At 37.0% G+C, this 10,309-nt stretch overlaps 1 long non-coding RNA gene across 1 annotated transcript; it reads left to right on the top strand.

Moving 5' to 3' along the window:
* Nucleotides 1-2,814: 2,814 nt before the first annotated feature.
* LOC149783561 (uncharacterized) lies at nucleotides 2,815-9,950 on the top strand. Its single transcript, XR_016414031.1, has 4 exons — nucleotides 2,815-2,918; nucleotides 4,167-4,289; nucleotides 8,093-8,223; nucleotides 9,849-9,950. It is a non-coding gene; the product is annotated as an uncharacterized LOC149783561 (long non-coding RNA).
* The last annotated feature ends 359 nt before the right edge of the window (nucleotides 9,951-10,309 follow it).

The following is a 10,309-nucleotide window of genomic DNA, read 5'->3' as shown; positions in this document are numbered from 1 at the left end:
TTTTGATCATCCATAGCACCGGTTTCGTTGACGCTCACTGCCATAAAGCACTCCCGTTCGCCCTCTATGATTATTATCGCTAAAGCAAATGCCAGATCTATAGGCACAATGTAGCTGCGGTCGGGCATTTAACCTTGCTGGTCGTAGATATCCCTACAGATCAGGTGTTTTCAACCTTTAGGCTGCCAGAGCACCCAGAAGGGTTGCTAAAACTCATGAACCTCTTGAAAATCAGATTAGTAGAACCAAGTTCCCACAAATCCAGACAAATATATGGCTTTAGAAGCTTTCAAACTCCCTCTCTCTCTGTCTGAGCGGTGGTCTGCAGTTACCACTGTGTCAGACTTAGGCAGCGAAATAATGCGATTCACGGGATAGAAATGTGCTGCCACCTGCCAGATATATCATTTGTGCCCAATAGGTTTGATGGATAGGTCTCGACGCATTGGATGGGATGTAACCGCTTGAAGCTTTTGATGTCTGTGTTGACCTCGCATATGCGAGAGTTCTGGACCAGAATTGGAAGGGTTGTTCTGACGTTTGATATGCACCGTCCTGGCTCAATGTGGATATCAACGTTGCCTTGGATCAGTCTCAGGAAGGCACCATTCCATTAACCAAACGTGCTCGTCACCACAAGACATTTCCCAGGGTGGTGGTAACCGAGAAGGTTTGATTGGGACAAACAAACTTGTAAATTGTTGACTAGGTTTTGTTTGGTCGCCTTTGTGTTTTTCTAAGGATTCATTGAGCATCCCTAGGAACGCATTCACAAAGCGTGGACGATCAGATGACGCAATGTCAATGGCCCATGCAAAAGCGGATGTATCTGCCAGTGGAGTGGCTGCCTTTGCTAAATGTTTTATATAGTAGCAAGAACTCTAAACTCCGGATCGAAACTATTTTGGTAATCAAGCTAACCAAATCAAACAGACCAAGAAAAACAACTCCGTTACGATCTCGGTATCGCTGGGATTATCCAAGTAATGTTTTGTGCAGTGCTTTGCATTTCGGTGTGTGAAGATTATTCAGGGTACGCTATAATGTTTTAGGTGTCCCTACTTGGGGCCTCCTTCTCGTTTTGCATCATGTCTAGATATTCATAACACTGAATCTTTTGTGTCTTGTGTGCCGACCTATTTTGCGGTATTTTCGAATGTCGAACTGTTATGCGTTTCTCGTGGTGTAGCATCGTGGTGTAGCAATCAGCTTCGAAATCCAAGGAGCTGGATTGGACTTTCTTTGCAGTTGGCCTTGTACCAATGTTGGTGCGTCTGGTAAGGCTTGACTTATGCTCTTCAGCCTTGTCATGGGATCTTGGTTGTGGATTGACACCTGTTTGAGGAAACAACTTAAGCAGACATTTGACTTCCTCAGCATATACTGTTACATATATCTGATATAGTTCATATTTATTTTCATTTTTTTGTTTGTTTGTCAGCTTTAAAAATTTATTTTTATTGCACATGCTATTATAATAAAATCTTGTTTACGTATCAACATTAGTAACAGTTACGTAACAAGTTCTTTTTCTTAATTTATTTTTATTGTGGGAATAATAAGGACGAGATCGAGGCTGTATTGAATTCGTAACCCTAGGCTGGTAAATAGTTTTAATGAAGTAAACACCTTTTTTTTAAAAATATTTTATTGGTTTTCGTCCGGGCCATGTTTTGAGTGCGTGATGTAAAAATGATCATGTGACCATCGTACGGGCACCCATTCTGCGCCTCAGAATTACTGTATAATTATTTTATTAGAGAAATATTCTCAGTCTGGCCTTACAACACTTGATTTCAGGGTGTTCTTTTGTTGTGTCAGTTTGGAGTTATTTTAATGTTTATTTGAATTATTTGGATTCAAAAGGATTAATTGTTTCCTGGAAATACATGTGTGATCATACATAATTCTTGAACAAGACATTTCTTAAAATTTTTATTCGGATTTCCAACACTGGGGTGTTATTTCTTGTGTTTCTACAATGAATTTTAGACAACAACGTTGTACAGGATGTAGCATACGTTATCATCTTCCATCTTGGATTCTTCGTCGGGACTCGAACTTGAATTCATTAGAACATTTCATTATTAAAAATTCTAAACTTTTTTTCATGGATTATTCTTGGATTACTTTTGGAATTAGATGTTCTCTAATCAGGTTTTATTCTAATTTATTGTAAAATAAAAGTAGTCAAATAAACTTATTTCTTACCAACATAAAACCGAAATGCACAATGAGCTGTTTACTCAGTTTGGGGGTGGGGGTACTGTCGATGCGATTTTTTAGTGGATGGAGTTTAAATGCTGTGTCACTTCTACTCAGTGTCAGGTGTAAGTGGGTGGAATTAAAACGTTGTTTCATTTGGATTCATTGTGGGGTATCAGTGGATGAACTTAAAACGTCGTTTCACTTCGATTCAGTGGGGAGTATTTAAAAGCGTCATGTCACTGCAATTTAGTTTGAGGGTATTAGATGATGGACTTAATAAGCTATGTGTCATCTACTACTACAAGTAAGAGAATTAGAGAATTAAAGATAGCCTAACTTACAGCAATGTTAACGGCTTATTAGCAATAAGAAGACGGTGATGATGAGGAGGAAAACGACGACGATGATGATGATGATAAATAACATATGCATCGACTTAAAAAGCTTTTTCTTGCAATGCGGTCCTTCACAATTACCTACGTACAAATCCGATCTAAATTTTCAACCTTAGAAAGATAAGATCAGCTTAAACGTGTCTCAAGCAGGTTTGTGTCAAATCGTGATCCAATCAGTTGTGACATATCGTGACTCAGTCATGACCTTATTTCCATCAAAATCACCAACAGGTGTAAGAGCTGCTCAGTCCAGTTTTAGATTTCTTCCTTACAAAATGAAGTCATTTGCCTTGCTTCTGGTGTGTTCCCTAGTGGGTAGGTACTTATTTTGTCATATTTATATATATATAATTATTTTTGCTACATATTCAATAGTTTATTAATGATATACTCTATGTCTAATAATACAATACAAAATTATATATATATATATATAGTTTCATTTAGCATTGAGATTTTGTGCACTAATTTTAATATTTGTTACGGCTTAGCATTTTTTGTACATATTACTACTGTATCCTCCCTTGAGACTCACTGCAAAATGGTGGCTTTGAGCTTAGATTGAAAAACATTTTTAACCACAAATGCAGTTATTTTTAAGATTCTATGTAGACGTCTCCCAGTATTCAACCTGTTCAACCCAGGTCCTGATGCAAGAAAATGTTGAAAATTACACTCCCAAGTTAAATAAAAAGGAATTTCTGCTCAACTGGGCCTCATTTATGAACACGTAAATTGTGCAATTTGTTATATTTATTTGGGTCAGATTTCATGATAAACAGGAACAAATACTTTAATACTATAAAGGCTGTGCCACCATTACGCTGTATCCTTATATCGGTTAGTCGATAGAGATTGTGTGATATATGTATGCATACATGTGTGCGTGCGTGCATGTGTGCGTGTGTGTCCTTTTCTTTTTTTGTGCATGATATTTATTGTCCCTAGATTAATTGATAACCAGAAATTTTTTAACTGTACGGTGACCTTTTCATTGTGTTCCCCACTCCAATGGTCAACATATATATATATATATATATATATATATATATATATATATATATATATATATATATATATATATATATATGATAAGAAAAAGGTTATGATGCACCATTCAATATTTGTTTTTTATGTTGGATGATGAGCATGCTTTCGGCCCACCTTAATCAAAATTAGTGCATTAATTATTTTTGCTTCATATTCAATAGTTTATTAATGATATACTCTAAGTCTAATAATAAATACAAACATTATACTGCACAATTTCAATTAAAATATACACTGCAATACAATGCTATACCGTGAAAATTTCGTTTTCCCGCTGATGAATTTAAACTTTTCCACCACCTGTTACAAATTGTGAATGAATATATTTATGTTATGAATATATTCAGATGACTTTATATAACAAGGAACATCTTTGTAGTTCTACCGATTTCATAAATTTTATCTCGTCGGCAAAAGTGAAACTAAGATGCTGACTCGGTTAATAACCAATCATCTATTATTGTCTCTGCAACCTATATCCCAGATATTATATACTTGCTATTTTCCATACAGCATACAGCCAAGCCTGCACAACCACCGCAGAATGTGACTCTAACACTGTCATTTGTGGAAGTGGCTGGCACGTACAATGCGATCATACACTATGCACCTGTGCCCAGAATGGTGCAGTTCAAGGTTAGTATTGTACTTTTTCCTTTCATGTAGTTTTCTGGAATGCAAACGATAAGAAATATGTTGAGATATAACTTTTGACGATTTGCAAATGCAAAATTCCTTTTGATTTATTAAACCTTTATTTTGGCAGCAGCAAAGTTTGTGGGACGAAATTTTTATTTTAGTACTTATCAATTGAATTCTAACAGCCCGCATGCTAGATGACCATTATAAGGATACAAATGTCACGAAAGGTCATTATGTACAAACAGGGACAAATAGCATATTTTCTTGTCACAGGCGCTTGTTTCTATCACTGAAGACGAATAATCGATCTCGCGGTTTGAAGTCTGGCCCCTTCAGGTGTCCACGCTGATGTTCTTATACTACCTGCCTATTTAATCATGTATACGTTACACCATCATAAGAACACTTTTTATAACATTCACCAAACTAAGTGCATTCTTTTGACTTTCATCATTAGGAACCAATTGACTAACATGTTTTCAATACATTTCATGGGAGGAATCTCGCTCATCATGGAATCCAAAACGTTTTAAGTGGAATTATGTCATGTATATGAAAATTAAAACGAATTGTGACGAAATGCTTATTGAGCAAGGAGGCAATTTGGAGTGCTAAACTATATCATAATAACGTTATTCACATTTGATACCATTGATGTTCTTCCGAAATCTATACCATGGGACCTTCGTTCTGATTAACAAAAGGGTTTGGCTTCTAATGAATGACTTTGCCACTGAGAAAGTTGATGGCAAGCAAAACCCTTAAACAGTTTAATCAACAGTAGAGTAGGATTGAATGGGGCCTACAAAACGTGATATTACCAAGGGTAGAGGTGTATGAAACGCTCAGCAATCCCTGAGCAGGACAAAACGTCTTCCAAAACTCTCAAAGTCGACACATTTTGACAGGATAAAGTGGTAATTAGTAATAACTTTCGTAACAGGAGGATATATAATTTGATTGTAAAACACTGTTAAAGCATGAACTAGTATCCATTTCATCTGGTTTTGTTTATTATTGCAAAAGTCGACCTAAAATTGTATCACTACGTTGACATATACCGGGCAGAAATCTATTTCGCTGAGAAACTTATTAAGGAACCTTTGCTTTACTTGCAATTATTGTTTTTGTCTGATATGATCTCAATATTTCTGATTGACTTTTCTTGTACCGAAATGAAATCTATGTCCATTTTTTAGATTTTGATCATCACAAGTTAAACCAGATTCCACTAGGTCGACTTTCTCTCAACACAGTTTAAACCAGATTCCCCTAGGTCGACTTTCTCTCAACACTGCTTAGACCAAAATCAACTAGGTCGACTTTCTCTCAACACAGTTTAAAACAAACATATAAAGGCCTTAAGTACGGGTCTGGAAGTACTGGTCACATTCCATAATAGCCGAGTGTTCTTTGTTCCAGGTTGGTGAGACATGGATATATTGAAGACAGCACTTATTTCTTTAGATTTTGATCGTTTTAGAAGTATAGTAAGAGTGGTTGCTAGGCTACATTAGTTGTACATTTCAAGTGAAAATGCAACAGATGAAATGTTACACTACAAAACAGCACTTATCGCTTATTTGGTGTGTGTGATTTGGATTTTTAACGTAGCTTTAAAAACTAATTAAGTCATATCGCTACGATGTCTGCATTGTGGCAGTTTATAGTGATGTCTAGCGCTGGGCATCATGCCGCAGACATGCAGTATGATGTCCCATCCAGTCACATTATCCCGACACCAGGCTCACCAGTTCTAACACTATCCTTTTAATGATGAGCGCCAAGGGAGGCAGATGTTAGTACCAATGTTATAAGTCTTTGGTATGACTCGACCGGAGATCGAACCCACTACATCCCGCATCCACAGCGGACACTCTGAGAACTAGGCCACCGGAGCGGTCTCGCGCTTATTTGTGGTAGATGCCTTACGAAATGCAGACGTCGATACATGTATATTACGCAAGAATTGATAACAATATTAGTGTTGATAACTGTCCGGGGCATTTGTTCGTGTTTTGTATCGTAAATGTCCCTTTTTGCATGTTTGGTATCGTAAATATCCCTTTCTGCATGTTTGGTATCGTAAATGTCCCTTTCTGTATGTTTGGTATCGTAAATGTTCCTTTTTATATGTTTGGTATCGTAAATGTCCTTTTTTGCATGTTTGGTATCGTAAATGTCCCTTTCTGCATGTTTGGTATCGTAAATGTCCTTTTTTGCATGTTGCGGTATTATACATACCGTTTTGCATGTTTGGTATCGTCATGTTGCGGTATTGTACATACCATTTTGCATGTTTGGTATCGTCATGTTGCGGTATTGTAAATACCGTTTTGCATGTTTGGTATCGTCATGTTTCGGTATTATAAATACCGTTTTGCATGTTTGGTATCGTCATGTTGCGGTATTATAAATACCGTTTTGCATGTTTGGTATCGTCATGTTGCGGTATTATAAATACCGTTTTGCATGTTTGGTATCGTCATGTTGCGGTATTATAAATACCGTTTTGCATGCTTTTGGTATTGTAAATGTCCCTTTTAGCATGTTTTAATAATGTAAATGTAGGTTTTGCGTGTTTTGGGGGTATTTTGGGATATCGTACATGTCCTGGTTTTTTTTGGGCAAGTTTGATATCGTACATATCCGTTTTTCTATACAGTGTATTCTGGTAATTTAAATATCCTATTTTGCATGTTTTGGTATCTTATATCCCCGATTTTGCACGAACGCGTTTATATTTGTTTAAAGGTATGCATTTATGTGTGTATGGATGGATGCATACAAGTAAGACTATATGAATACAAATATGTCATTTTGTACATATGTATCAATATTATTATCTATTTCATTGATCCTAGAACACGCTTGTGTCAAGTTGTTGTTGTTGTTGTTGTAGGGTTTAACGCCATTTTTCAGCACACGATAGGCTATACATGGCGGCCAGCTTTAATGATGGAGGCGCTTGTGTCAAGTTAAACAAAAACTAAAATGTTTTGAATAGAAAATAACAATCCCATTTCACTTTGTTTTGAAGTAGTGACAAGTTCCACATAGATTACTGAGGCATATAAAAACATATTTAATAAACCAAGGGTATGTGCAATCTGTATTTATGTATCATTGTATCATTTTGTTCGAATATGGAGGAATCGGCGTTAACAAGATATTTAAGAGACCAAGCAAATAGTCCGTTTTTGCGTCATTCATAGGGAACCGGATTACAAGGCACTTTATGGCATCGCGGACTAGTCTCGTGTGTGTGTGTTTGTGTGTGATTCGGATTTTTATCGTAGCTTTAACAATTTTTTCAGTCATATCGCTTCGATGTCTGCAGTGTGACAGTTTATAGTGATGTCTAGCGATGGGAGATCATGTCGCAGACATGTAGCACAATGTCCTACCAGTTGGTTGACATTGTAATTAAGGGAAAATCAACTACACGCCAAGCTCACCCAGAGCGTTCGTCATTTTGAGGTGTAGTCATGCAAATTGGTTTAGACCCCTGGGAAGTGTCAATATCAGTACATTCAGGATTTTAATGAGGTGGGTGGGTGAGAGATAAACTAGGCGACAACTGTGGGGATCAATGTGTAAACTCCAGTTACAGGTGCAGGCTTCGTGTGCATGTGTGTGTGTGTGGGGGGGGGGGGACATGATCTTTGGATATGAGAAGGTGGTGCATACCGGAGTCATCCCTTGTAAATCTGCCACTGAAACATTTTAGAAAGTAGTACTTATGTCTGAGCTACACATGATGACTTAATGCAATGGATAACCTCTGTATTTTTCAGGTTGCGAGTCAGATTCCGAATGTGCGGATGGTATCCACATTTGCTCGGATTCTCGACCCATATGGCGCTGTGTAATCCGAGAGATCGGAGGTGTTACAAGGGGCACATGTTCCTGTCATAGAGATTAGGCAGTAGGTCAACTCATTTGATATCCGAGTATGCGTCGGTAATTGCATGCGTGTGTATGCGTTCTTTCTAGTTTCAAATGTGTAGCCATTTACCTGCGATTTATATACCGTGAAAAATTATTTTGGACCTTCACCGAGGGGTGTATTAACCGTTAAGCAGACTAAACACGTGTTTAGGGCAACAGGGCCAAAGGGGCACCACAAAGTTGAGAAAAGGGTGAAAAGAAAAAAATAACGAATGAAGATTGGTAACAAAAATTGATAAAACTAGTGCAAATTGATCATAATGTTCTGTTTCTTGATCATGGTGCACCCTAGGGTTATCTTCCCAGGTGTATTGCATTTTTGTAGAACTTTATGTAGCCTAAGCTTGGCTTAGTTTGTACAGTATATTGTGTTATCATATGAATACATTTTTGTACTGCGGCAACCTGCATTGTATATCTGGTCAGACAGGTCAACAACTAAAATGGACTGGGTTAGCGTGGAAAGGAGGGGGGCACCAAGCGTGGAAAGGACGGGGGCGCCAAGATTTTTCAGTGCTTAGGGCACCAGTGAGCCTTAATCCACCCCTGCCTTCACCTGATTACTCCGATTATATGTCGTTTCTGTTATACATTTTACGTATATTCATTTGTCTGTGTTCGTTTTTTTCTAGATCTGTATCTACCTTACTGCAAGTAATTTCTTTTCCAATATTATTCTTTAAGAGCTGAAGGATATATTTTTCTTGAGGTCTTTCAGTTTTCTTCCTCGTTCCTTCTAGTGTATCTGTGCGTGTATCAATGGATAGATGAAAGAACCATAATATAGAAAAAAAGGCAAACAAACGTATCAAAGATTATTAGAAATAATGTAATTAAAGTAAAATTCGTTGCATAGTAAGTAGGGAAGTGCTTATCATTATTGTGATGTGATGTGATGTGATTTGGATTTTTAAAGTAGCTTTAACAATTTTTCAGTCATATCGCTACGATGTCTGCAATGTGGCAGTTTATAGTGATGTCTAGCACTGGGGCATCATGCCGCAGACATGTAGCATGATGTCCCACCCAGTCACATTATCCTGACACCAGACCAACCAGTCCTAACACTGATCTCTTAATGCTGAGCGTCAAGCGAGGCAGCTGTTAGTACCGTTTTTGTAAGTCTTTGGTATGACTGGGCCGGGGATCGAACCCACGACCTCCCGCATCCGAGGCGGACGCTCTAACCACTAGGCCACCGGAACGGTTACTTGTCATTATTATTATTATTATTATTATTATTATTATTATTATAGTTATTATTATATGCAGCAGGCTAAGGATCGTAAGGATAAACGAAAGACAATTGTCTGATATAGACTATGTTTTTATTTTCCTTTCATGGATATCACTGTTTCTGTTCTGATGTTTTAACATTTATTAGTCAATATAAGTGATTTGACAACAATATTAATTTATCTAAAGTGAAATAGCTTGTGTTTTGTTTACTTGACAGCGACATTACAGACATACCTATAACGATGACAATAATGTACTTTTGACTCCGTAGCTTTTATTTGCTATAAATATAGCATGTAATGAACATTTATATTTGTTCAGAAATGTATCGAGATCAATGCAAATGTAATGCTATATTTTCAGACACATCAAGGACGCCCAGGAAGCGATGATTTTATCTTACGGACTTAATATTAAACTTTAAATATGTAGTCAGTGGAAATTAAACGTATTTGTCAACATCAAGAGTATTCTATCTTTGTTGAGAGAGAGAGAGAGAGAGAGAGGCAGAGAGACAGAGAGAGAGAGAGAGAGATACGATCGATTATATGAAGAACATGGGAAATATGGTAAGTGACAGAAAATAATAAAGGTGAGAAATGACATACATTTACAAAAGATCCTGAAAAAAAACGCATAAATGGTGAAATATCACTATGAGAACTAAGGAAGATAATCTTCATATATCGTGAGGTCAAAGTTCGTTTTCAATGTTTTTCTAAACATTATAACAGCCAGATTGCAATTTAAGTAAACACAGCAGGCATGGTTGCAAAGATGCTTTTTAAGATTTCCAACTACAGCAAAATTAAAATAAAATTCCA

Source organism: Sinohyriopsis cumingii, chromosome 14, assembly GCF_028554795.1.
Source record: "Sinohyriopsis cumingii isolate HCF-2022 chromosome 14, ASM2855479v2, whole genome shotgun sequence".
Taxonomy (NCBI): Eukaryota; Metazoa; Mollusca; class Bivalvia; order Unionida; family Unionidae; genus Sinohyriopsis; species Sinohyriopsis cumingii.
Note: the sequence above shows the minus strand (reverse complement) of the source record. Positions and strands in the feature narration are given on the sequence as shown.